This window comes from Taudactylus pleione, unplaced genomic scaffold, assembly GCF_031769625.1.
Source record: "Taudactylus pleione unplaced genomic scaffold, aTauple2 ptg000085l, whole genome shotgun sequence".
Classification (NCBI taxonomy): Eukaryota; Metazoa; Chordata; class Amphibia; order Anura; family Myobatrachidae; genus Taudactylus; species Taudactylus pleione.
This window is the reverse complement of record NW_028284487.1, coordinates 10,847,675-10,873,312: the sequence shown is the minus strand read 5'-3', so window position 1 is coordinate 10,873,312 and position 25,638 is coordinate 10,847,675. Positions and strand designations below refer to the sequence as shown.

The 25,638-nt window shown below is 35.9% G+C and overlaps 21 non-coding genes across 21 annotated transcripts; all 21 read right to left on the bottom strand.

Moving 5' to 3' along the window:
- Window positions 1–1,166: 1,166 nt before the first annotated feature.
- On the bottom strand, window positions 1,167–1,240 carry TRNAI-AAU (transfer RNA isoleucine (anticodon AAU)). The gene has a single exon. It is a non-coding gene; the product is annotated as a tRNA-Ile (tRNA).
- Window positions 1,241–2,922: 1,682 nt separating this feature from the next.
- On the bottom strand, window positions 2,923–2,996 carry TRNAI-AAU (transfer RNA isoleucine (anticodon AAU)). The gene has a single exon. It is a non-coding gene; the product is annotated as a tRNA-Ile (tRNA).
- Window positions 2,997–4,678: 1,682 nt separating this feature from the next.
- TRNAI-AAU (transfer RNA isoleucine (anticodon AAU)) lies at window positions 4,679–4,752 on the bottom strand. The gene has a single exon. It is a non-coding gene; the product is annotated as a tRNA-Ile (tRNA).
- Window positions 4,753–7,308: 2,556 nt separating this feature from the next.
- Window positions 7,309–7,382, bottom strand: TRNAI-AAU (transfer RNA isoleucine (anticodon AAU)). Its single transcript has one exon. It is a non-coding gene; the product is annotated as a tRNA-Ile (tRNA).
- Window positions 7,383–9,064: 1,682 nt separating this feature from the next.
- TRNAI-AAU (transfer RNA isoleucine (anticodon AAU)) lies at window positions 9,065–9,138 on the bottom strand. Its single transcript has one exon. It is a non-coding gene; the product is annotated as a tRNA-Ile (tRNA).
- Window positions 9,139–9,946: 808 nt separating this feature from the next.
- On the bottom strand, window positions 9,947–10,020 carry TRNAI-AAU (transfer RNA isoleucine (anticodon AAU)). Its single transcript has one exon. It is a non-coding gene; the product is annotated as a tRNA-Ile (tRNA).
- Window positions 10,021–10,828: 808 nt separating this feature from the next.
- Window positions 10,829–10,902, bottom strand: TRNAI-AAU (transfer RNA isoleucine (anticodon AAU)). The gene has a single exon. It is a non-coding gene; the product is annotated as a tRNA-Ile (tRNA).
- An 802-nt stretch (window positions 10,903–11,704) lies between these two features.
- TRNAI-AAU (transfer RNA isoleucine (anticodon AAU)) lies at window positions 11,705–11,778 on the bottom strand. The gene has a single exon. It is a non-coding gene; the product is annotated as a tRNA-Ile (tRNA).
- An 808-nt stretch (window positions 11,779–12,586) lies between these two features.
- TRNAI-AAU (transfer RNA isoleucine (anticodon AAU)) lies at window positions 12,587–12,660 on the bottom strand. Its single transcript has one exon. It is a non-coding gene; the product is annotated as a tRNA-Ile (tRNA).
- An 808-nt stretch (window positions 12,661–13,468) lies between these two features.
- Window positions 13,469–13,542, bottom strand: TRNAI-AAU (transfer RNA isoleucine (anticodon AAU)). Its single transcript has one exon. It is a non-coding gene; the product is annotated as a tRNA-Ile (tRNA).
- An 808-nt stretch (window positions 13,543–14,350) lies between these two features.
- TRNAI-AAU (transfer RNA isoleucine (anticodon AAU)) lies at window positions 14,351–14,424 on the bottom strand. Its single transcript has one exon. It is a non-coding gene; the product is annotated as a tRNA-Ile (tRNA).
- An 802-nt stretch (window positions 14,425–15,226) lies between these two features.
- TRNAI-AAU (transfer RNA isoleucine (anticodon AAU)) lies at window positions 15,227–15,300 on the bottom strand. The gene has a single exon. It is a non-coding gene; the product is annotated as a tRNA-Ile (tRNA).
- An 808-nt stretch (window positions 15,301–16,108) lies between these two features.
- Window positions 16,109–16,182, bottom strand: TRNAI-AAU (transfer RNA isoleucine (anticodon AAU)). The gene has a single exon. It is a non-coding gene; the product is annotated as a tRNA-Ile (tRNA).
- An 808-nt stretch (window positions 16,183–16,990) lies between these two features.
- Window positions 16,991–17,064, bottom strand: TRNAI-AAU (transfer RNA isoleucine (anticodon AAU)). The gene has a single exon. It is a non-coding gene; the product is annotated as a tRNA-Ile (tRNA).
- Window positions 17,065–17,866: 802 nt separating this feature from the next.
- TRNAI-AAU (transfer RNA isoleucine (anticodon AAU)) lies at window positions 17,867–17,940 on the bottom strand. The gene has a single exon. It is a non-coding gene; the product is annotated as a tRNA-Ile (tRNA).
- Window positions 17,941–19,622: 1,682 nt separating this feature from the next.
- TRNAI-AAU (transfer RNA isoleucine (anticodon AAU)) lies at window positions 19,623–19,696 on the bottom strand. The gene has a single exon. It is a non-coding gene; the product is annotated as a tRNA-Ile (tRNA).
- A 1,682-nt stretch (window positions 19,697–21,378) lies between these two features.
- Window positions 21,379–21,452, bottom strand: TRNAI-AAU (transfer RNA isoleucine (anticodon AAU)). The gene has a single exon. It is a non-coding gene; the product is annotated as a tRNA-Ile (tRNA).
- An 808-nt stretch (window positions 21,453–22,260) lies between these two features.
- Window positions 22,261–22,334, bottom strand: TRNAI-AAU (transfer RNA isoleucine (anticodon AAU)). The gene has a single exon. It is a non-coding gene; the product is annotated as a tRNA-Ile (tRNA).
- An 808-nt stretch (window positions 22,335–23,142) lies between these two features.
- Window positions 23,143–23,216, bottom strand: TRNAI-AAU (transfer RNA isoleucine (anticodon AAU)). Its single transcript has one exon. It is a non-coding gene; the product is annotated as a tRNA-Ile (tRNA).
- An 802-nt stretch (window positions 23,217–24,018) lies between these two features.
- TRNAI-AAU (transfer RNA isoleucine (anticodon AAU)) lies at window positions 24,019–24,092 on the bottom strand. Its single transcript has one exon. It is a non-coding gene; the product is annotated as a tRNA-Ile (tRNA).
- Window positions 24,093–24,900: 808 nt separating this feature from the next.
- Window positions 24,901–24,974, bottom strand: TRNAI-AAU (transfer RNA isoleucine (anticodon AAU)). Its single transcript has one exon. It is a non-coding gene; the product is annotated as a tRNA-Ile (tRNA).
- Window positions 24,975–25,638: the final 664 nt, after the last annotated feature.

Below are 25,638 nucleotides of genomic sequence, written 5' to 3'. Positions count from 1 at the left end.
CTGATTGATTAATTTGCCTTAGCATTTCTTAGATTTGCCATATTGCTATATTTGAGAAAAAGTTTTCTATGTATGCCATATAGAGAAATGCTGCATCAGCCAAAGGATGACATTTTTGTTTATTCCTAACATGGATTTAAAAATTCTCTGTTTTGTATGTGTCTATGATGTTCTCTAGCAAGTTTCAAGGGCTGCTTACTGTAGCCAATGCATTCATCCCACACTTCATGCACTTTGCCGCTGGATAAAATCCCTTCTTGGCATTTCTTGTAGGACAACAAGAAAAAGCACATGGCCTGTATGGGGATCAAACAAATGACCTTGGCGTTATTAGCACCATGCTCTAACCAACTGAGCTAACCGGCCAAACATAAAAGCATCAGCAAACTCAAAAATGCCAAATGTACCTAAAACAGGAGAACATTCAGTATTTCAAAGATCAGCAATATTGAGTAGAGGAAGACTCTCGAACAATGGGTTCCATGGTGTAATGGTGAGCACTTTGGACTTTGAATCCAGTAATCTGATTTCAAATCTTGGTGGGACCTAACTTTGTTCAATTTCCTTAAAGTTGAATTTTAGGATAGCTTATCTATATTTAAACTTTGTATAAATCCCATCATCTTCAGTGGTTTCTTTACTCCAAACTAATTTTGAAGCTGTTTCAAATCAGTTTTCAACTGGAGAGATGTTTGTCAAACATTTGAAAATAGGAAAAGTTGCAATAAGAATGCAGTGATCCATCACTTGTGCTATGGTTTTAAGATATTCTGGTTTTAAGAATTTTCTTCTTCAGTGTGCACTAATGAGAGTAAAGGTCTGTTCTTCTTCTCTTCTTAAAACTTAGTCCCCCATAGTAGATTCAATCACCAAATAAATGTCCTGATTGATTAATTAGCCTTAGCATTTCTTAGAATTGCCATATTGCTATATTTGAGAAAAAGTTTTCTATGTATGCCATATAGAGAAATGCTGCATCAGCCAAAGGATGACATTTTTCTTTATTCCTAACATGGATTTAAAAATTCTCTGTTTTGTATGTGTCTATGATGTTCTCTAGCAAGCTTCAAGGGCTGCTAACTGTAGCCAATGCATTCATCCCACACTTCATGCACTGGATAAAATCCCTTCTTGGCATTTCTTGTAGGACAACAAGAAAAAGCACATGGCCCGTATGGGGATCGAACCCATGACCTTGGTGTTATTAGCACCACGCTCTAACCAACTGAGCTAACCGGCCAAACATAAAAGCATCAGCAAACTCAAAAATGCCAAATGTACCTAAAACAGGAGAACATTCAGTATTTCAAAGATCAGCAATATTGAGTAGAGGAAGACTCTTGAATAATGGGTTCCATGGTGTAATGGTGAGCACTTTGGACTTTGAATCCAGTAATCTGATTTCAAATCTTTGTGGGACCTAACTTTGTTCAATTTCCTTAAAGTTGAATTTTAGGATAGCTTATCTATATTTAAACTTTGTATAAATCCCATCATCTTCAGTGGTTTTTTTACTCCAAACTAATTTTGAAGCTGTTTCAAAACAGGTTTCAACTGGAGAGATGTTTGTCAAACATTTGGAAATAGGAAAAGTTGCAATAAGAATGCAGTGATCCATCACTTGTGCTATGGTTTTAAGATATTCTGGTTTTAAGAATTTTCTTCTTCAGTGTGCACTAATGAGAGTAAAGGTCTGTTCTTCTTCTCTTCTTAAAACTTAGTCCCCCATAGTAGATTCAATCACCAAATAAATGTCCTGATTGATTAATTTGCCTTAGCATTTCTTAGATTTGCCATATTGCTATATTTGAGAAAAAGTTTTCTATGTATGCCATATAGAGAAATGCTGCATCAGCCAAAGGATGACATTTTTGTTTATTCCTAACATGGATTTAAAAATTCTCTGTTTTGTATGTGTCTATGATGTTCTCTAGCAAGTTTCAAGGGCTGCTTACTGTAGCCAATGCATTCATCCCACACTTCATGCACTTTGCCGCTGGATAAAATCCCTTCTTGGCATTTCTTGTAGGACAACAAGAAAAAGCACATGGCCTGTATGGGGATCAAACAAATGACCTTGGCGTTATTAGCACCATGCTCTAACCAACTGAGCTAACCGGCCAAACATAAAAGCATCAGCAAACACAAAAATGCCAAATGTACCTAAAACAGGAGAACATTCAGTATTTCAAAGATCAGCAATATTGAGTAGAGGAAGACTCTCGAACAATAGGTTCCATGGTGTAATGGTGAGCACTTTGGACTTTGAATCCAGTAATCTGATTTCAAATCTTTGTGGGACCTAACTTTGTTCAATTTCCTTAAAGTTGAATTTTAGGATAGCTTATCTATATTTAAACTTTGTATAAATCCCATCATCTTCAGTGGTTTCTTTACTCCAAACTAATTTTGAAACTGTTTCAAATCAGTTTTCAACTGGAGAGATGTTTGTCAAACATTTGAAAATAGGAAAAGTTGCAATAAGAATGCAGTGATCCATCACTTGTGCTATGGTTTTAAGATATTCTGGTTTTAAGAATTTTCTTCTTCAGTGTGCACTAATGAGAGTAAAGGTCTGTTCTTCTTCTCTTCTTAAAACTTAGTCCCCCATAGTAGATTCAATCACCAAATAAATGTCCTGATTGATTAATTAGCCTTAGCATTTCTTAGATTTGCCATATTGCTATATTTGAGAAAAAGTTTTCTATGTATGCCATATAGAGAAATGCTGCATCAGCCAAAGGATGACATTTTTCTTTATTCCTAACATGGATTTAAAAATTCTCTGTTTTGTATGTGTCTATGATGTTCTCTAGCAAGCTTCAAGGGCTGCTAACTGTAGCCAATGCATTCATCCCACACTTCATGCACTGGATAAAATCCCTTCTTGGCATTTCTTGTAGGACAACAAGAAAAAGCACATGGCCCGTATGGGGATCGAACCCATGACCTTGGTGTTATTAGCACCACGCTCTAACCAACTGAGCTAACCGGCCAAACATAAAAGCATCAGCAAACTCAAAAATGCCAAATGTACCTAAAACAGGAGAACATTCAGTATTTCAAAGATCAGCAATATTGAGTAGAGGAAGACTCTCGAATAATGGGTTCCATGGTGTAATGGTGAGCACTTTGGACTTTGAATCCAGTAATCTGATTTCAAATCTTTGTGGGACCTAACTTTGTTCAATTTCCTTAAAGTTGAATTTTAGGATAGCTTATCTATATTTAAACTTTGTATAAATCCCATCATCTTCAGTGGTTTTTTTACTCCAAACTAATTTTGAAGCTGTTTCAAATCAGGTTTCAACTGGAGAGATGTTTGTCAAACATTTGGAAATAGGAAAAGTTGCAATAAGAATGCAGTGATCCATCACTTGTGCTATGGTTTTAAGATATTCTGGTTTTAAGAATTTTCTTCTTCAGTGTGCACTAATGAGAGTAAAGGTCTGTTCTTCTTCTCTTCTTAAAACTTAGTCCCCCATAGTAGATTCAATCACCAAATAAATGTCCTGATTGATTAATTTGCCTTAGCATTTCTTAGATTTGCCATATTGCTATATTTGAGAAAAAGTTTTCTATGTATGCCATATAGAGAAATGCTGCATCAGCCAAAGGATGACATTTTTGTTTATTCCTAACATGGATTTAAAAATTCTCTGTTTTGTATGTGTCTATGATGTTCTCTAGCAAGTTTCAAGGGCTGCTTACTGTAGCCAATGCATTCATCCCACACTTCATGCACTTTGCCGCTGGATAAAATCCCTTCTTGGCATTTCTTGTAGGACAACAAGAAAAAGCACATGGCCTGTATGGGGATCAAACAAATGACCTTGGCGTTATTAGCACCATGCTCTAACCAACTGAGCTAACCGGCCAAACATAAAAGCATCAGCAAACACAAAAATGCCAAATGTACCTAAAACAGGAGAACATTCAGTATTTCAAAGATCAGCAATATTGAGTAGAGGAAGACTCTCGAACAATAGGTTCCATGGTGTAATGGTGAGCACTTTGGACTTTGAATCCAGTAATCTGATTTCAAATCTTTGTGGGACCTAACTTTGTTCAATTTCCTTAAAGTTGAATTTTAGGATAGCTTATCTATATTTAAACTTTGTATAAATCCCATCATCTTCAGTGGTTTCTTTACTCCAAACTAATTTTGAAACTGTTTCAAATCAGTTTTCAACTGGAGAGATGTTTGTCAAACATTTGAAAATAGGAAAAGTTGCAATAAGAATGCAGTGATCCATCACTTGTGCTATGGTTTTAAGATATTCTGGTTTTAAGAATTTTCTTCTTCAGTGTGCACTAATGAGAGTAAAGGTCTGTTCTTCTTCTCTTCTTAAAACTTAGTCCCCCATAGTAGATTCAATCACCAAATAAATGTCCTGATTGATTAATTAGCCTTAGCATTTCTTAGATTTGCCATATTGCTATATTTGAGAAAAAGTTTTCTATGTATGCCATATAGAGAAATGCTGCATCAGCCAAAGGATGACATTTTTCTTTATTCCTAACATGGATTTAAAAATTCTCTGTTTTGTATGTGTCTATGATGTTCTCTAGCAAGCTTCAAGGGCTGCTAACTGTAGCCAATGCATTCATCCCACACTTCATGCACTGGATAAAATCCCTTCTTGGCATTTCTTGTAGGACAACAAGAAAAAGCACATGGCCCGTATGGGGATCGAACCCATGACCTTGGTGTTATTAGCACCACGCTCTAACCAACTGAGCTAACCGGCCAAACATAAAAGCTTCAGCAAACTCAAAAATGCCAAATGTACCTAAAACAGGAGAACATTCAGTATTTCAAAGATCAGCAATATTGAGTAGAGGAAGACTCTCGAATAATGGGTTCCATGGTGTAATGGTGAGCACTTTGGACTTTGAATCCAGTAATCTGATTTCAAATCTTTGTGGGACCTAACTTTGTTCAATTTCCTTAAAGTTGAATTTTAGGATAGCTTATCTATATTTAAACTTTGTATAAATCCCATCATCTTCAGTGGTTTTTTTACTCCAAACTAATTTTGAAGCTGTTTCAAATCAGGTTTCAACTGGAGAGATGTTTGTCAAACATTTGGAAATAGGAAAAGTTGCAATAAGAATGCAGTGATCCATCACTTGTGCTATGGTTTTAAGATATTCTGGTTTTAAGAATTTTCTTCTTCAGTGTGCACTAATGAGAGTAAAGGTCTGTTCTTCTTCTCTTCTTAAAACTTAGTCCCCCATAGTAGATTCAATCACCAAATAAATGTCCTGATTGATTAATTAGCCTTAGCATTTCTTAGATTTGCCATATTGCTATATTTGAGAAAAAGTTTTCTATGTATGCCATATAGAGAAATGCTGCATCAGCCAAAGGATGACATTTTTCTTTATTCCTAACATGGATTTAAAAATTCTCTGTTTTGTATGTGTCTATGATGTTCTCTAGCAAGCTTCAAGGGCTGCTAACTGTAGCCAATGCATTCATCCCACACTTCATGCACTGGATAAAATCCCTTCTTGGCATTTCTTGTAGGACAACAAGAAAAAGCACATGGCCCTTATGGGGATCGAACCCATGACCTTGGTGTTATTAGCACCACGCTCTAACCAACTGAGCTAACCGGCCAAACATAAAAGCATCAGCAAACTCAAAAATGCCAAATGTACCTAAAACAGGAGAACATTCAGTATTTCAAAGATCAGCAATATTGAGTAGAGGAAGACTCTCGAATAATGGGTTCCATGGTGTAATGGTGAGCACTTTGGACTTTGAATCCAGTAATCTGATTTCAAATCTTTGTGGGACCTAACTTTGTTCAATTTCCTTAAAGTTGAATTTTAGGATAGCTTATCTATATTTAAACTTTGTATAAATCCCATCATCTTCAGTGGTTTTTTTACTCCAAACTAATTTTGAAGCTGTTTCAAATCAGGTTTCAACTGGAGAGATGTTTGTCAAACATTTGGAAATAGGAAAAGTTGCAATAAGAATGCAGTGATCCATCACTTGTGCTATGGTTTTAAGATATTCTGGTTTTAAGAATTTTCTTCTTCAGTGTGCACTAATGAGAGTAAAGGTCTGTTCTTCTTCTCTTCTTAAAACTTAGTCCCCCATAGTAGATTCAATCACCAAATAAATGTCCTGATTGATTAATTTGCCTTAGCATTTCTTAGATTTGCCATATTGCTATATTTGAGAAAAAGTTTTCTATGTATGCCATATAGAGAAATGCTGCATCAGCCAAAGGATGACATTTTTGTTTATTCCTAACATGGATTTAAAAATTCTCTGTTTTGTATGTGTCTATGATGTTCTCTAGCAAGTTTCAAGGGCTGCTTACTGTAGCCAATGCATTCATCCCACACTTCATGCACTTTGCCGCTGGATAAAATCCCTTCTTGGCATTTCTTGTAGGACAACAAGAAAAAGCACATGGCCTGTATGGGGATCAAACAAATGACCTTGGCGTTATTAGCACCATGCTCTAACCAACTGAGCTAACCGGCCAAACATAAAAGCATCAGCAAACACAAAAATGCCAAATGTACCTAAAACAGGAGAACATTCAGTATTTCAAAGATCAGCAATATTGAGTAGAGGAAGACTCTCGAACAATAGGTTCCATGGTGTAATGGTGAGCACTTTGGACTTTGAATCCAGTAATCTGATTTCAAATCTTTGTGGGACCTAACTTTGTTCAATTTCCTTAAAGTTGAATTTTAGGATAGCTTATCTATATTTAAACTTTGTATAAATCCCATCATCTTCAGTGGTTTCTTTACTCCAAACTAATTTTGAAACTGTTTCAAATCAGTTTTCAACTGGAGAGATGTTTGTCAAACATTTGAAAATAGGAAAAGTTGCAATAAGAATGCAGTGATCCATCACTTGTGCTATGGTTTTAAGATATTCTGGTTTTAAGAATTTTCTTCTTCAGTGTGCACTAATGAGAGTAAAGGTCTGTTCTTCTTCTCTTCTTAAAACTTAGTCCCCCATAGTAGATTCAATCACCAAATAAATGTCCTGATTGATTAATTAGCCTTAGCATTTCTTAGATTTGCCATATTGCTATATTTGAGAAAAAGTTTTCTATGTATGCCATATAGAGAAATGCTGCATCAGCCAAAGGATGACATTTTTGTTTATTCCTAACATGGATTTAAAAATTCTCTGTTTTGTCTGTGTCTATGATGTTCTCTAGCAAGCTTCAAGGGCTGCTAACTGTAGCCAATGCATTCATCCCACACTTCATGCACTGGATAAAATCCCTTCTTGGCATTTCTTGTAGGACAACAAGAAAAAGCACATGGCCCGTATGGGGATCGAACCCATGACCTTGGTGTTATTAGCACCACGCTCTAACCAACTGAGCTAACCGGCCAAACATAAAAGCATCAGCAAACTCAAAAATGCCAAATGTACCTAAAACAGGAGAACATTCAGTATTTCAAAGATCAGCAATATTGAGTAGAGGAAGACTCTCGAATAATGGGTTCCATGGTGTAATGGTGAGCACTTTGGACTTTGAATCCAGTAATCTGATTTCAAATCTTTGTGGGACCTAACTTTGTTCAATTTCCTTAAAGTTGAATTTTAGGATAGCTTATCTATATTTAAACTTTGTATAAATCCCATCATCTTCAGTGGTTTTTTTACTCCAAACTAATTTTGAAGCTGTTTCAAATCAGGTTTCAACTGGAGAGATGTTTGTCAAACATTTGGAAATAGGAAAAGTTGCAATAAGAATGCAGTGATCCATCACTTGTGCTATGGTTTTAAGATATTCTGGTTTTAAGAATTTTCTTCTTCAGTGTGCACTAATGAGAGTAAAGGTCTGTTCTTCTTCTCTTCTTAAAACTTAGTCCCCCATAGTAGATTCAATCACCAAATAAATGTCCTGATTGATTAATTTGCCTTAGCATTTCTTAGATTTGCCATATTGCTATATTTGAGAAAAAGTTTTCTATGTATGCCATATAGAGAAATGCTGCATCAGCCAAAGGATGACATTTTTGTTTATTCCTAACATGGATTTAAAAATTCTCTGTTTTGTATGTGTCTATGATGTTCTCTAGCAAGTTTCAAGGGCTGCTTACTGTAGCCAATGCATTCATCCCACACTTCATGCACTTTGCCGCTGGATAAAATCCCTTCTTGGCATTTCTTGTAGGACAACAAGAAAAAGCACATGGCCTGTATGGGGATCAAACAAATGACCTTGGCGTTATTAGCACCATGCTCTAACCAACTGAGCTAACCGGCCAAACATAAAAGCATCAGCAAACACAAAAATGCCAAATGTACCTAAAACAGGAGAACATTCAGTATTTCAAAGATCAGCAATATTGAGTAGAGGAAGACTCTCGAACAATAGGTTCCATGGTGTAATGGTGAGCACTTTGGACTTTGAATCCAGTAATCTGATTTCAAATCTTTGTGGGACCTAACTTTGTTCAATTTCCTTAAAGTTGAATTTTAGGATAGCTTATCTATATTTAAACTTTGTATAAATCCCATCATCTTCAGTGGTTTCTTTACTCCAAACTAATTTTGAAACTGTTTCAAATCAGTTTTCAACTGGAGAGATGTTTGTCAAACATTTGAAAATAGGAAAAGTTGCAATAAGAATGCAGTGATCCATCACTTGTGCTATGGTTTTAAGATATTCTGGTTTTAAGAATTTTCTTCTTCAGTGTGCACTAATGAGAGTAAAGGTCTGTTCTTCTTCTCTTCTTAAAACTTAGTCCCCCATAGTAGATTCAATCACCAAATAAATGTCCTGATTGATTAATTAGCCTTAGCATTTCTTAGATTTGCCATATTGCTATATTTGAGAAAAAGTTTTCTATGTATGCCATATAGAGAAATGCTGCATCAGCCAAAGGATGACATTTTTCTTTATTCCTAACATGGATTTAAAAATTCTCTGTTTTGTATGTGTCTATGATGTTCTCTAGCAAGCTTCAAGGGCTGCTAACTGTAGCCAATGCATTCATCCCACACTTCATGCACTGGATAAAATCCCTTCTTGGCATTTCTTGTAGGACAACAAGAAAAAGCACATGGCCCGTATGGGGATCGAACCCATGACCTTGGTGTTATTAGCACCACGCTCTAACCAACTGAGCTAACCGGCCAAACATAAAAGCATCAGCAAACTCAAAAATGCCAAATGTACCTAAAACAGGAGAACATTCAGTATTTCAAAGATCAGCAATATTGAGTAGAGGAAGACTCTCGAATAATGGGTTCCATGGTGTAATGGTGAGCACTTTGGACTTTGAATCCAGTAATCTGATTTCAAATCTTTGTGGGACCTAACTTTGTTCAATTTCCTTAAAGTTGAATTTTAGGATAGCTTATCTATATTTAAACTTTGTATAAATCCCATCATCTTCAGTGGTTTTTTTACTCCAAACTAATTTTGAAGCTGTTTCAAATCAGGTTTCAACTGGAGAGATGTTTGTCAAACATTTGGAAATAGGAAAAGTTGCAATAAGAATGCAGTGATCCATCACTTGTGCTATGGTTTTAAGATATTCTGGTTTTAAGAATTTTCTTCTTCAGTGTGCACTAATGAGAGTAAAGGTCTGTTCTTCTTCTCTTCTTAAAACTTAGTCCCCCATAGTAGATTCAATCACCAAATAAATGTCCTGATTGATTAATTTGCCTTAGCATTTCTTAGATTTGCCATATTGCTATATTTGAGAAAAAGTTTTCTATGTATGCCATATAAAGAAATGCTGCATCAGCCAAAGGATGACATTTTTGTTTATTCCTAACATGGATTTAAAAATTCTCTGTTTTGTATGTGTCTATGATGTTCTCTAGCAAGTTTCAAGGGCTGCTTACTGTAGCCAATGCATTCATCCCACACTTCATGCACTTTGCCGCTGGATAAAATCCCTTCTTGGCATTTCTTGTAGGACAACAAGAAAAAGCACATGGCCCGTATGGGGATCGAACCCATGACCTTGGTGTTATTAGCACCACGCTCTAACCAACTGAGCTAACCGGCCAAACATAAAAGCATCAGCAAACTCAAAAATGCCAAATGTACCTAAAACAGGAGAACATTCAGTATTTCAAAGATCAGCAATATTGAGTAGAGGAAGACTCTCGAATAATGGGTTCCATGGTGTAATGGTGAGCACTTTGGACTTTGAATCCAGTAATCTGATTTCAAATCTTTGTGGGACCTAACTTTGTTCAATTTCCTTAAAGTTGAATTTTAGGATAGCTTATCTATATTTAAACTTTGTATAAATCCCATCATCTTCAGTGGTTTTTTTACTCCAAACTAATTTTGAAGCTGTTTCAAATCAGGTTTCAACTGGAGAGATGTTTGTCAAACATTTGGAAATAGGAAAAGTTGCAATAAGAATGCAGTGATCCATCACTTGTGCTATGGTTTTAAGATATTCTGGTTTTAAGAATTTTCTTCTTCAGTGTGCACTAATGAGAGTAAAGGTCTGTTCTTCTTCTCTTCTTAAAACTTAGTCCCCCATAGTAGATTCAATCACCAAATAAATGTCCTGATTGATTAATTTGCCTTAGCATTTCTTAGATTTGCCATATTGCTATATTTGAGAAAAAGTTTTCTATGTATGCCATATAAAGAAATGCTGCATCAGCCAAAGGATGACATTTTTGTTTATTCCTAACATGGATTTAAAAATTCTCTGTTTTGTATGTGTCTATGATGTTCTCTAGCAAGTTTCAAGGGCTGCTTACTGTAGCCAATGCATTCATCCCACACTTCATGCACTTTGCCGCTGGATAAAATCCCTTCTTGGCATTTCTTGTAGGACAACAAGAAAAAGCACATGGCCCGTATGGGGATCGAACCCATGACCTTGGTGTTATTAGCACCACGCTCTAACCAACTGAGCTAACCGGCCAAACATAAAAGCATTAGCTTTTACTCAAAAATGCCAAATGTACCTAAAACAGGAGAACATTCAGTATTTCAAAGATCAGCAATATTGAGTAGAGGAAGACTCTCGAATAATGGGTTCCATGGTGTAATGGTGAGCACTTTGGACTTTGAATCCAGTAATCTGATTTCAAATCTTTGTGGGACCTAACTTTGTTCAATTTCCTTAAAGTTGAATTTTAGGATAGCTTATCTATATTTAAACTTTGTATAAATCCCATCATCTTCAGTGGTTTCTTTACTCCAAACTAATTTTGAAACTGTTTCAAATCAGTTTTCAACTGGAGAGATGTTTGTCAAACATTTGAAAATAGGAAAAGTTGCAATAAGAATGCAGTGATCCATCACTTGTGCTATGGTTTTAAGATATTCTGGTTTTAAGAATTTTCTTCTTCAGTGTGCACTAATGAGAGTAAAGGTCTGTTCTTCTTCTCTTCTTAAAACTTAGTCCCCCATAGTAGATTCAATCACCAAATAAATGTCCTGATTGATTAATTAGCCTTAGCATTTCTTAGATTTGCCATATTGCTATATTTGAGAAAAAGTTTTCTATGTATGCCATATAGAGAAATGCTGCATCAGCCAAAGGATGACATTTTTGTTTATTCCTAACATGGATTTAAAAATTCTCTGTTTTGTCTGTGTCTATGATGTTCTCTAGCAAGCTTCAAGGGCTGCTAACTGTAGCCAATGCATTCATCCCACACTTCATGCACTGGATAAAATCCCTTCTTGGCATTTCTTGTAGGACAACAAGAAAAAGCACATGGCCCGTATGGGGATCGAACCCATGACCTTGGTGTTATTAGCACCACGCTCTAACCAACTGAGCTAACCGGCCAAACATAAAAGCATCAGCAAACTCAAAAATGCCAAATGTACCTAAAACAGGAGAACATTCAGTATTTCAAAGATCAGCAATATTGAGTAGAGGAAGACTCTCGAATAATGGGTTCCATGGTGTAATGGTGAGCACTTTGGACTTTGAATCCAGTAATCTGATTTCAAATCTTTGTGGGACCTAACTTTGTTCAATTTCCTTAAAGTTGAATTTTAGGATAGCTTATCTATATTTAAACTTTGTATAAATCCCATCATCTTCAGTGGTTTTTTTACTCCAAACTAATTTTGAAGCTGTTTCAAATCAGGTTTCAACTGGAGAGATGTTTGTCAAACATTTGGAAATAGGAAAAGTTGCAATAAGAATGCAGTGATCCATCACTTGTGCTATGGTTTTAAGATATTCTGGTTTTAAGAATTTTCTTCTTCAGTGTGCACTAATGAGAGTAAAGGTCTGTTCTTCTTCTCTTCTTAAAACTTAGTCCCCCATAGTAGATTCAATCACCAAATAAATGTCCTGATTGATTAATTTGCCTTAGCATTTCTTAGATTTGCCATATTGCTATATTTGAGAAAAAGTTTTCTATGTATGCCATATAGAGAAATGCTGCATCAGCCAAAGGATGACATTTTTGTTTATTCCTAACATGGATTTAAAAATTCTCTGTTTTGTATGTGTCTATGATGTTCTCTAGCAAGTTTCAAGGGCTGCTTACTGTAGCCAATGCATTCATCCCACACTTCATGCACTTTGCCGCTGGATAAAATCCCTTCTTGGCATTTCTTGTAGGACAACAAGAAAAAGCACATGGCCCGTATGGGGATCGAACCCATGACCTTGGTGTTATTAGCACCACGCTCTAACCAACTGAGCTAACCGGCCAAACATAAAAGCATCAGCAAACTCAAAAATGCCAAATGTACCTAAAACAGGAGAACATTCAGTATTTCAAAGATCAGCAATATTGAGTAGAGGAAGACTCTCGAATAATGGGTTCCATGGTGTAATGGTGAGCACTTTGGACTTTGAATCCAGTAATCTGATTTCAAATCTTTGTGGGACCTAACTTTGTTCAATTTCCTTAAAGTTGAATTTTAGGATAGCTTATCTATATTTAAACTTTGTATAAATCCCATCATCTTCAGTGGTTTTTTTACTCCAAACTAATTTTGAAGCTGTTTCAAATCAGGTTTCAACTGGAGAGATGTTTGTCAAACATTTGGAAATAGGAAAAGTTGCAATAAGAATGCAGTGATCCATCACTTGTGCTATGGTTTTAAGATATTCTGGTTTTAAGAATTTTCTTCTTCAGTGTGCACTAATGAGAGTAAAGGTCTGTTCTTCTTCTCTTCTTAAAACTTAGTCCCCCATAGTAGATTCAATCACCAAATAAATGTCCTGATTGATTAATTTGCCTTAGCATTTCTTAGATTTGCCATATTGCTATATTTGAGAAAAAGTTTTCTATGTATGCCATATAAAGAAATGCTGCATCAGCCAAAGGATGACATTTTTGTTTATTCCTAACATGGATTTAAAAATTCTCTGTTTTGTATGTGTCTATGATGTTCTCTAGCAAGTTTCAAGGGCTGCTTACTGTAGCCAATGCATTCATCCCACACTTCATGCACTTTGCCGCTGGATAAAATCCCTTCTTGGCATTTCTTGTAGGACAACAAGAAAAAGCACATGGCCCGTATGGGGATCGAACCCATGACCTTGGTGTTATTAGCACCACGCTCTAACCAACTGAGCTAACCGGCCAAACATAAAAGCATCAGCAAACTCAAAAATGCCAAATGTACCTAAAACAGGAGAACATTCAGTATTTCAAAGATCAGCAATATTGAGTAGAGGAAGACTCTCGAATAATGGGTTCCATGGTGTAATGGTGAGCACTTTGGACTTTGAATCCAGTAATCTGATTTCAAATCTTTGTGGGACCTAACTTTGTTCAATTTCCTTAAAGTTGAATTTTAGGATAGCTTATCTATATTTAAACTTTGTATAAATCCCATCATCTTCAGTGGTTTTTTTACTCCAAACTAATTTTGAAGCTGTTTCAAATCAGGTTTCAACTGGAGAGATGTTTGTCAAACATTTGGAAATAGGAAAAGTTGCAATAAGAATGCAGTGATCCATCACTTGTGCTATGGTTTTAAGATATTCTGGTTTTAAGAATTTTCTTCTTCAGTGTGCACTAATGAGAGTAAAGGTCTGTTCTTCTTCTCTTCTTAAAACTTAGTCCCCCATAGTAGATTCAATCACCAAATAAATGTCCTGATTGATTAATTTGCCTTAGCATTTCTTAGATTTGCCATATTGCTATATTTGAGAAAAAGTTTTCTATGTATGCCATATAAAGAAATGCTGCATCAGCCAAAGGATGACATTTTTGTTTATTCCTAACATGGATTTAAAAATTCTCTGTTTTGTATGTGTCTATGATGTTCTCTAGCAAGTTTCAAGGGCTGCTTACTGTAGCCAATGCATTCATCCCACACTTCATGCACTTTGCCGCTGGATAAAATCCCTTCTTGGCATTTCTTGTAGGACAACAAGAAAAAGCACATGGCCCGTATGGGGATCGAACCCATGACCTTGGTGTTATTAGCACCACGCTCTAACCAACTGAGCTAACCGGCCAAACATAAAAGCATTAGCTTTTACTCAAAAATGCCAAATGTACCTAAAACAGGAGAACATTCAGTATTTCAAAGATCAGCAATATTGAGTAGAGGAAGACTCTCGAATAATGGGTTCCATGGTGTAATGGTGAGCACTTTGGACTTTGAATCCAGTAATCTGATTTCAAATCTTTGTGGGACCTAACTTTGTTCAATTTCCTTAAAGTTGAATTTTAGGATAGCTTATCTATATTTAAACTTTGTATAAATCCCATCATCTTCAGTGGTTTCTTTACTCCAAACTAATTTTGAAACTGTTTCAAATCAGTTTTCAACTGGAGAGATGTTTGTCAAACATTTGAAAATAGGAAAAGTTGCAATAAGAATGCAGTGATCCATCACTTGTGCTATGGTTTTAAGATATTCTGGTTTTAAGAATTTTCTTCTTCAGTGTGCACTAATGAGAGTAAAGGTCTGTTCTTCTTCTCTTCTTAAAACTTAGTCCCCCATAGTAGATTCAATCACCAAATAAATGTCCTGATTGATTAATTAGCCTTAGCATTTCTTAGATTTGCCATATTGCTATATTTGAGAAAAAGTTTTCTATGTATGCCATATAGAGAAATGCTGCATCAGCCAAAGGATGACATTTTTGTTTATTCCTAACATGGATTTAAAAATTCTCTGTTTTGTCTGTGTCTATGATGTTCTCTAGCAAGCTTCAAGGGCTGCTAACTGTAGCCAATGCATTCATCCCACACTTCATGCACTGGATAAAATCCCTTCTTGGCATTTCTTGTAGGACAACAAGAAAAAGCACATGGCCCGTATGGGGATCGAACCCATGACCTTGGTGTTATTAGCACCACGCTCTAACCAACTGAGCTAACCGGCCAAACATAAAAGCATCAGCAAACTCAAAAATGCCAAATGTACCTAAAACAGGAGAACATTCAGTATTTCAAAGATCAGCAATATTGAGTAGAGGAAGACTCTCGAATAATGGGTTCCATGGTGTAATGGTGAGCACTTTGGACTTTGAATCCAGTAATCTGATTTCAAATCTTTGTGGGACCTAACTTTGTTCAATTTCCTTAAAGTTGAATTTTAGGATAGCTTATCTATATTTAAACTTTGTATAAATCCCATCATCTTCAGTGGTTTTTTTACTCCAAACTAATTTTGAAGCTGTTTCAAATCAGGTTTCAACTGGAGAGATGTTTGTCAAACATTTGGAAATAGGAAAAGTTGCAATAAGAATGCAGTGATCCATCACTTGTGCTATGGTTTTAAGATATTCTGGTTTTAAGAATTTTCTTCTTCAGTGTGCACTAATGAGAGTAAAGGTCTGTTCTTCTTCTCTTCTTAAAACTTAGTCCCCCATAGTAGATTCAATCACCAAATAAATGTCCTGATTGATTAATTTGCCTTAGCATTTCTTAGATTTGCCATATTGCTATATTTGAGAAAAAGTTTTCTATGTATGCCATATAGAGAAATGCTGCATCAGCCAAAGGATGACATTTTTGTTTATTCCTAACATGGATTTAAAAATTCTCTGTTTTGTATGTGTCTATGATGTTCTCTAGCAAGTTTCAAGGGCTGCTTACTGTAGCCAATGCATTCATCCCACACTTCATGCACTTTGCCGCTGGATAAAATCCCTTCTTGGCATTTCTTGTAGGACAACAAGAAAAAGCACATGGCCCGTATGGGGATCGAACCCATGACCTTGGTGTTATTAGCACCACACTCTAACCAACTGAGCTAACCGGCCAAACATAAAAGCATCAGCAAACTCAAAAATGCCAAATGTACCTAAAACAGGAGAACATTCAGTATTTCAAAGATCAGCAATATTGAGTAGAGGAAGACTCTCGAATAATGGGTTCCATGGTGTAATGGTGAGCACTTTGGACTTTGAATCCAGTAATCTGATTTCAAATCTTTGTGGGACCTAACTTTGTTCAATTTCCTTAAAGTTGAATTTTAGGATAGCTTATCTATATTTAAACTTTGTATAAATCCCATCATCTTCAGTGGTTTTTTTACTCCAAACTAATTTTGAAGCTGTTTCAAATCAGGTTTCAACTGGAGAGATGTTTGTCAAACATTTGGAAATAGGAAAAGTTGCAATAAGAATGCAGTGATCCATCACTTGTGCTATGGTTTTAAGATATTCTGGTTTTAAGAATTTTCTTCTTCAGTGTGCACTAATGAGAGTAAAGGTCTGTTCTTCTTCTCTTCTTAAAACTTAGTCCCCCATAGTAGATTCAATCACCAAATAAATGTCCTGATTGATTAATTTGCCTTAGCATTTCTTAGATTTGCCATATTGCTATATTTGAGAAAAAGTTTTCTATGTATGCCATATAAAGAAATGCTGCATCAGCCAAAGGATGACATTTTTGTTTATTCCTAACATGGATTTAAAAATTCTCTGTTTTGTATGTGTCTATGATGTTCTCTAGCAAGTTTCAAGGGCTGCTTACTGTAGCCAATGCATTCATCCCACACTTCATGCACTTTGCCGCTGGATAAAATCCCTTCTTGGCATTTCTTGTAGGACAACAAGAAAAAGCACATGGCCCGTATGGGGATCGAACCCATGACCTTGGTGTTATTAGCACCACGCTCTAACCAACTGAGCTAACCGGCCAAACATAAAAGCATCAGCTTTTACTCAAAAATGCCAAATGTACCTAAAACAGGAGAACATTCAGTATTTCAAAGATCAGCAATATTGAGTAGAGGAAGACTCTCGAATAATGGGTTCCATGGTGTAATGGTGAGCACTTTGGACTTTGAATCCAGTAATCTGATTTCAAATCTTTGTGGGACCTAACTTTGTTCAATTTCCTTAAAGTTGAATTTTAGGATAGCTTATCTATATTTAAACTTTGTATAAATCCCATCATCTTCAGTGGTTTCTTTACTCCAAACTAATTTTGAAACTGTTTCAAATCAGTTTTCAACTGGAGAGATGTTTGTCAAACATTTGAAAATAGGAAAAGTTGCAATAAGAATGCAGTGATCCATCACTTGTGCTATGGTTTTAAGATATTCTGGTTTTAAGAATTTTCTTCTTCAGTGTGCACTAATGAGAGTAAAGGTCTGTTCTTCTTCTCTTCTTAAAACTTAGTCCCCCATAGTAGATTCAATCACCAAATAAATGTCCTGATTGATTAATTAGCCTTAGCATTTCTTAGATTTGCCATATTGCTATATTTGAGAAAAAGTTTTCTATGTATGCCATATAGAGAAATGCTGCATCAGCCAAAGGATGACATTTTTGTTTATTCCTAACATGGATTTAAAAATTCTCTGTTTTGTCTGTGTCTATGATGTTCTCTAGCAAGCTTCAAGGGCTGCTAACTGTAGCCAATGCATTCATCCCACACTTCATGCACTGGATAAAATCCCTTCTTGGCATTTCTTGTAGGACAACAAGAAAAAGCACATGGCCCGTATGGGGATCGAACCCATGACCTTGGTGTTATTAGCACCACGCTCTAACCAACTGAGCTAACCGGCCAAACATAAAAGCATCAGCAAACTCAAAAATGCCAAATGTACCTAAAACAGGAGAACATTCAGTATTTCAAAGATCAGCAATATTGAGTAGAGGAAGACTCTCGAATAATGGGTTCCATGGTGTAATGGTGAGCACTTTGGACTTTGAATCCAGTAATCTGATTTCAAATCTTTGTGGGACCTAACTTTGTTCAATTTCCTTAAAGTTGAATTTTAGGATAGCTTATCTATATTTAAACTTTGTATAAATCCCATCATCTTCAGTGGTTTTTTTACTCCAAACTAATTTTGAAGCTGTTTCAAATCAGGTTTCAACTGGAGAGATGTTTGTCAAACATTTGGAAATAGGAAAAGTTGCAATAAGAATGCAGTGATCCATCACTTGTGCTATGGTTTTAAGATATTCTGGTTTTAAGAATTTTCTTCTTCAGTGTGCACTAATGAGAGTAAAGGTCTGTTCTTCTTCTCTTCTTAAAACTTAGTCCCCCATAGTAGATTCAATCACCAAATAAATGTCCTGATTGATTAATTTGCCTTAGCATTTCTTAGATTTGCCATATTGCTATATTTGAGAAAAAGTTTTCTATGTATGCCATATAGAGAAATGCTGCATCAGCCAAAGGATGACATTTTTGTTTATTCCTAACATGGATTTAAAAATTCTCTGTTTTGTATGTGTCTATGATGTTCTCTAGCAAGTTTCAAGGGCTGCTTACTGTAGCCAATGCATTCATCCCACACTTCATGCACTTTGCCGCTGGATAAAATCCCTTCTTGGCATTTCTTGTAGGACAACAAGAAAAAGCACATGGCCTGTATGGGGATCAAACAAATGACCTTGGCGTTATTAGCACCATGCTCTAACCAACTGAGCTAACCGGCCAAACATAAAAGCATCAGCAAACACAAAAATGCCAAATGTACCTAAAACAGGAGAACATTCAGTATTTCAAAGATCAGCAATATTGAGTAGAGGAAGACTCTCGAACAATAGGTTCCATGGTGTAATGGTGAGCACTTTGGACTTTGAATCCAGTAATCTGATTTCAAATCTTTGTGGGACCTAACTTTGTTCAATTTCCTTAAAGTTGAATTTTAGGATAGCTTATCTATATTTAAACTTTGTATAAATCCCATCATCTTCAGTGGTTTCTTTACTCCAAACTAATTTTGAAACTGTTTCAAATCAGTTTTCAACTGGAGAGATGTTTGTCAAACATTTGAAAATAGGAAAAGTTGCAATAAGAATGCAGTGATCCATCACTTGTGCTATGGTTTTAAGATATTCTGGTTTTAAGAATTTTCTTCTTCAGTGTGCACTAATGAGAGTAAAGGTCTGTTCTTCTTCTCTTCTTAAAACTTAGTCCCCCATAGTAGATTCAATCACCAAATAAATGTCCTGATTGATTAATTAGCCTTAGCATTTCTTAGATTTGCCATATTGCTATATTTGAGAAAAAGTTTTCTATGTATGCCATATAGAGAAATGCTGCATCAGCCAAAGGATGACATTTTTCTTTATTCCTAACATGGATTTAAAAATTCTCTGTTTTGTATGTGTCTATGATGTTCTCTAGCAAGCTTCAAGGGCTGCTAACTGTAGCCAATGCATTCATCCCACACTTCATGCACTGGATAAAATCCCTTCTTGGCATTTCTTGTAGGACAACAAGAAAAAGCACATGGCCCGTATGGGGATCGAACCCATGACCTTGGTGTTATTAGCACCACGCTCTAACCAACTGAGCTAACCGGCCAAACATAAAAGCATCAGCAAACTCAAAAATGCCAAATGTACCTAAAACAGGAGAACATTCAGTATTTCAAAGATCAGCAATATTGAGTAGAGGAAGACTCTCGAATAATGGGTTCCATGGTGTAATGGTGAGCACTTTGGACTTTGAATCCAGTAATCTGATTTCAAATCTTTGTGGGACCTAACTTTGTTCAATTTCCTTAAAGTTGAATTTTAGGATAGCTTATCTATATTTAAACTTTGTATAAATCCCATCATCTTCAGTGGTTTTTTTACTCCAAACTAATTTTGAAGCTGTTTCAAATCAGGTTTCAACTGGAGAGATGTTTGTCAAACATTTGGAAATAGGAAAAGTTGCAATAAGAATGCAGTGATCCATCACTTGTGCTATGGTTTTAAGATATTCTGGTTTTAAGAATTTTCTTCTTCAGTGTGCACTAATGAGAGTAAAGGTCTGTTCTTCTTCTCTTCTTAAAACTTAGTCCCCCATAGTAGATTCAATCACCAAATAAATGTCCTGATTGATTAATTTGCCTTAGCATTTCTTAGATTTGCCATATTGCTATATTTGAGAAAAAGTTTTCTATGTATGCCATATAGAGAAATGCTGCATCAGCCAAAGGATGACATTTTTGTTTATTCCTAACATGGATTTAAAAATTCTCTGTTTTGTATGTGTCTATGATGTTCTCTAGCAAGTTTCAAGGGCTGCTTACTGTAGCCAATGCATTCATCCCACACTTCATGCACTTTGCCGCTGGATAAAATCCCTTCTTGGCATTTCTTGTAGGACAACAAGAAAAAGCACATGGCCTGTATGGGGATCAAACAAATGACCTTGGCGTTATTAGCACCATGCTCTAACCAACTGAGCTAACCGGCCAAACATAAAAGCATCAGCAAACACAAAAATGCCAAATGTACCTAAAACAGGAGAACATTCAGTATTTCAAAGATCAGCAATATTGAGTAGAGGAAGACTCTCGAACAATAGGTTCCATGGTGTAATGGTGAGCACTTTGGACTTTGAATCCAGTAATCTGATTTCAAATCTTTGTGGGACCTAACTTTGTTCAATTTCCTTAAAGTTGAATTTTAGGATAGCTTATCTATATTTAAACTTTGTATAAATCCCATCATCTTCAGTGGTTTCTTTACTCCAAACTAATTTTGAAACTGTTTCAAATCAGTTTTCAACTGGAGAGATGTTTGTCAAACATTTGAAAATAGGAAAAGTTGCAATAAGAATGCAGTGATCCATCACTTGTGCTATGGTTTTAAGATATTCTGGTTTTAAGAATTTTCTTCTTCAGTGTGCACTAATGAGAGTAAAGGTCTGTTCTTCTTCTCTTCTTAAAACTTAGTCCCCCATAGTAGATTCAATCACCAAATAAATGTCCTGATTGATTAATTAGCCTTAGCATTTCTTAGATTTGCCATATTGCTATATTTGAGAAAAAGTTTTCTATGTATGCCATATAGAGAAATGCTGCATCAGCCAAAGGATGACATTTTTCTTTATTCCTAACATGGATTTAAAAATTCTCTGTTTTGTATGTGTCTATGATGTTCTCTAGCAAGCTTCAAGGGCTGCTAACTGTAGCCAATGCATTCATCCCACACTTCATGCACTGGATAAAATCCCTTCTTGGCATTTCTTGTAGGACAACAAGAAAAAGCACATGGCCCGTATGGGGATCGAACCCATGACCTTGGTGTTATTAGCACCACGCTCTAACCAACTGAGCTAACCGGCCAAACATAAAAGCATCAGCAAACTCAAAAATGCCAAATGTACCTAAAACAGGAGAACATTCAGTATTTCAAAGATCAGCAATATTGAGTAGAGGAAGACTCTCGAATAATGGGTTCCATGGTGTAATGGTGAGCACTTTGGACTTTGAATCCAGTAATCTGATTTCAAATCTTTGTGGGACCTAACTTTGTTCAATTTCCTTAAAGTTGAATTTTAGGATAGCTTATCTATATTTAAACTTTGTATAAATCCCATCATCTTCAGTGGTTTTTTTACTCCAAACTAATTTTGAAGCTGTTTCAAATCAGGTTTCAACTGGAGAGATGTTTGTCAAACATTTGGAAATAGGAAAAGTTGCAATAAGAATGCAGTGATCCATCACTTGTGCTATGGTTTTAAGATATTCTGGTTTTAAGAATTTTCTTCTTCAGTGTGCACTAATGAGAGTAAAGGTCTGTTCTTCTTCTCTTCTTAAAACTTAGTCCCCCATAGTAGATTCAATCACCAAATAAATGTCCTGATTGATTAATTTGCCTTAGCATTTCTTAGATTTGCCATATTGCTATATTTGAGAAAAAGTTTTCTATGTATGCCATATAAAGAAATGCTGCATCAGCCAAAGGATGACATTTTTGTTTATTCCTAACATGGATTTAAAAATTCTCTGTTTTGTATGTGTCTATGATGTTCTCTAGCAAGTTTCAAGGGCTGCTTACTGTAGCCAATGCATTCATCCCACACTTCATGCACTTTGCCGCTGGATAAAATCCCTTCTTGGCATTTCTTGTAGGACAACAAGAAAAAGCACATGGCCCGTATGGGGATCGAACCCATGACCTTGGTGTTATTAGCACCACGCTCTAACCAACTGAGCTAACCGGCCAAACATAAAAGCATCAGCAAACTCAAAAATGCCAAATGTACCTAAAACAGGAGAACATTCAGTATTTCAAAGATCAGCAATATTGAGTAGAGGAAGACTCTCGAATAATGGGTTCCATGGTGTAATGGTGAGCACTTTGGACTTTGAATCCAGTAATCTGATTTCAAATCTTTGTGGGACCTAACTTTGTTCAATTTCCTTAAAGTTGAATTTTAGGATAGCTTATCTATATTTAAACTTTGTATAAATCCCATCATCTTCAGTGGTTTTTTTACTCCAAACTAATTTTGAAGCTGTTTCAAATCAGGTTTCAACTGGAGAGATGTTTGTCAAACATTTGGAAATAGGAAAAGTTGCAATAAGAATGCAGTGATCCATCACTTGTGCTATGGTTTTAAGATATTCTGGTTTTAAGAATTTTCTTCTTCAGTGTGCACTAATGAGAGTAAAGGTCTGTTCTTCTTCTCTTCTTAAAACTTAGTCCCCCATAGTAGATTCAATCACCAAATAAATGTCCTGATTGATTAATTTGCCTTAGCATTTCTTAGATTTGCCATATTGCTATATTTGAGAAAAAGTTTTCTATGTATGCCATATAAAGAAATGCTGCATCAGCCAAAGGATGACATTTTTGTTTATTCCTAACATGGATTTAAAAATTCTCTGTTTTGTATGTGTCTATGATGTTCTCTAGCAAGTTTCAAGGGCTGCTTACTGTAGCCAATGCATTCATCCCACACTTCATGCACTTTGCCGCTGGATAAAATCCCTTCTTGGCATTTCTTGTAGGACAACAAGAAAAAGCACATGGCCCGTATGGGGATCGAACCCATGACCTTGGTGTTATTAGCACCACGCTCTAACCAACTGAGCTAACCGGCCAAACATAAAAGCATCAGCTTTTACTCAAAAATGCCAAATGTACCTAAAACAGGAGAACATTCAGTATTTCAAAGATCAGCAATATTGAGTAGAGGAAGACTCTCGAATAATGGGTTCCATGGTGTAATGGTGAGCACTTTGGACTTTGAATCCAGTAATCTGATTTCAAATCTTTGTGGGACCTAACTTTGTTCAATTTCCTTAAAGTTGAATTTTAGGATAGCTTATCTATATTTAAACTTTGTATAAATCCCATCATCTTCAGTGGTTTCTTTACTCCAAACTAATTTTGAAACTGTTTCAAATCAGTTTTCAACTGGAGAGATGTTTGTCAAACATTTGAAAATAGGAAAAGTTGCAATAAGAATGCAGTGATCCATCACTTGTGCTATGGTTTTAAGATATTCTGGTTTTAAGAATTTTCTTCTTCAGTGTGCACTAATGAGAGTAAAGGTCTGTTCTTCTTCTCTTCTTAAAACTTAGTCCCCCATAGTAGATTCAATCACCAAATAAATGTCCTGATTGATTAATTAGCCTTAGCATTTCTTAGATTTGCCATATTGCTATATTTGAGAAAAAGTTTTCTATGTATGCCATATAGAGAAATGCTGCATCAGCCAAAGGATGACATTTTTGTTTATTCCTAACATGGATTTAAAAATTCTCTGTTTTGTCTGTGTCTATGATGTTCTCTAGCAAGCTTCAAGGGCTGCTAACTGTAGCCAATGCATTCATCCCACACTTCATGCACTGGATAAAATCCCTTCTTGGCATTTCTTGTAGGACAACAAGAAAAAGCACATGGCCCGTATGGGGATCGAACCCATGACCTTGGTGTTATTAGCACCACGCTCTAACCAACTGAGCTAACCGGCCAAACATAAAAGCATCAGCAAACTCAAAAATGCCAAATGTACCTAAAACAGGAGAACATTCAGTATTTCAAAGATCAGCAATATTGAGTAGAGGAAGACTCTCGAATAATGGGTTCCATGGTGTAATGGTGAGCACTTTGGACTTTGAATCCAGTAATCTGATTTCAAATCTTTGTGGGACCTAACTTTGTTCAATTTCCTTAAAGTTGAATTTTAGGATAGCTTATCTATATTTAAACTTTGTATAAATCCCATCATCTTCAGTGGTTTTTTTACTCCAAACTAATTTTGAAGCTGTTTCAAATCAGGTTTCAACTGGAGAGATGTTTGTCAAACATTTGGAAATAGGAAAAGTTGCAATAAGAATGCAGTGATCCATCACTTGTGCTATGGTTTTAAGATATTCTGGTTTTAAGAATTTTCTTCTTCAGTGTGCACTAATGAGAGTAAAGGTCTGTTCTTCTTCTCTTCTTAAAACTTAGTCCCCCATAGTAGATTCAATCACCAAATAAATGTCCTGATTGATTAATTTGCCTTAGCATTTCTTAGATTTGCCATATTGCTATATTTGAGAAAAAGTTTTCTATGTATGCCATATAGAGAAATGCTGCATCAGCCAAAGGATGACATTTTTGTTTATTCCTAACATGGATTTAAAAATTCTCTGTTTTGTATGTGTCTATGATGTTCTCTAGCAAGTTTCAAGGGCTGCTTACTGTAGCCAATGCATTCATCCCACACTTCATGCACTTTGCCGCTGGATAAAATCCCTTCTTGGCATTTCTTGTAGGACAACAAGAAAAAGCACATGGCCCGTATGGGGATCGAACCCATGACCTTGGTGTTATTAGCACCACGCTCTAACCAACTGAGCTAACCGGCCAAACATAAAAGCATCAGCAAACTCAAAAATGCCAAATGTACCTAAAACAGGAGAACATTCAGTATTTCAAAGATCAGCAATATTGAGTAGAGGAAGACTCTCGAATAATGGGTTCCATGGTGTAATGGTGAGCACTTTGGACTTTGAATCCAGTAATCTGATTTCAAATCTTTGTGGGACCTAACTTTGTTCAATTTCCTTAAAGTTGAATTTTAGGATAGCTTATCTATATTTAAACTTTGTATAAATCCCATCATCTTCAGTGGTTTTTTTACTCCAAACTAATTTTGAAGCTGTTTCAAATCAGGTTTCAACTGGAGAGATGTTTGTCAAACATTTGGAAATAGGAAAAGTTGCAATAAGAATGCAGTGATCCATCACTTGTGCTATGGTTTTAAGATATTCTGGTTTTAAGAATTTTCTTCTTCAGTGTGCACTAATGAGAGTAAAGGTCTGTTCTTCTTCTCTTCTTAAAACTTAGTCCCCCATAGTAGATTCAATCACCAAATAAATGTCCTGATTGATTAATTTGCCTTAGCATTTCTTAGATTTGCCATATTGCTATATTTGAGAAAAAGTTTTCTATGTATGCCATATAAAGAAATGCTGCATCAGCCAAAGGATGACATTTTTGTTTATTCCTAACATGGATTTAAAAATTCTC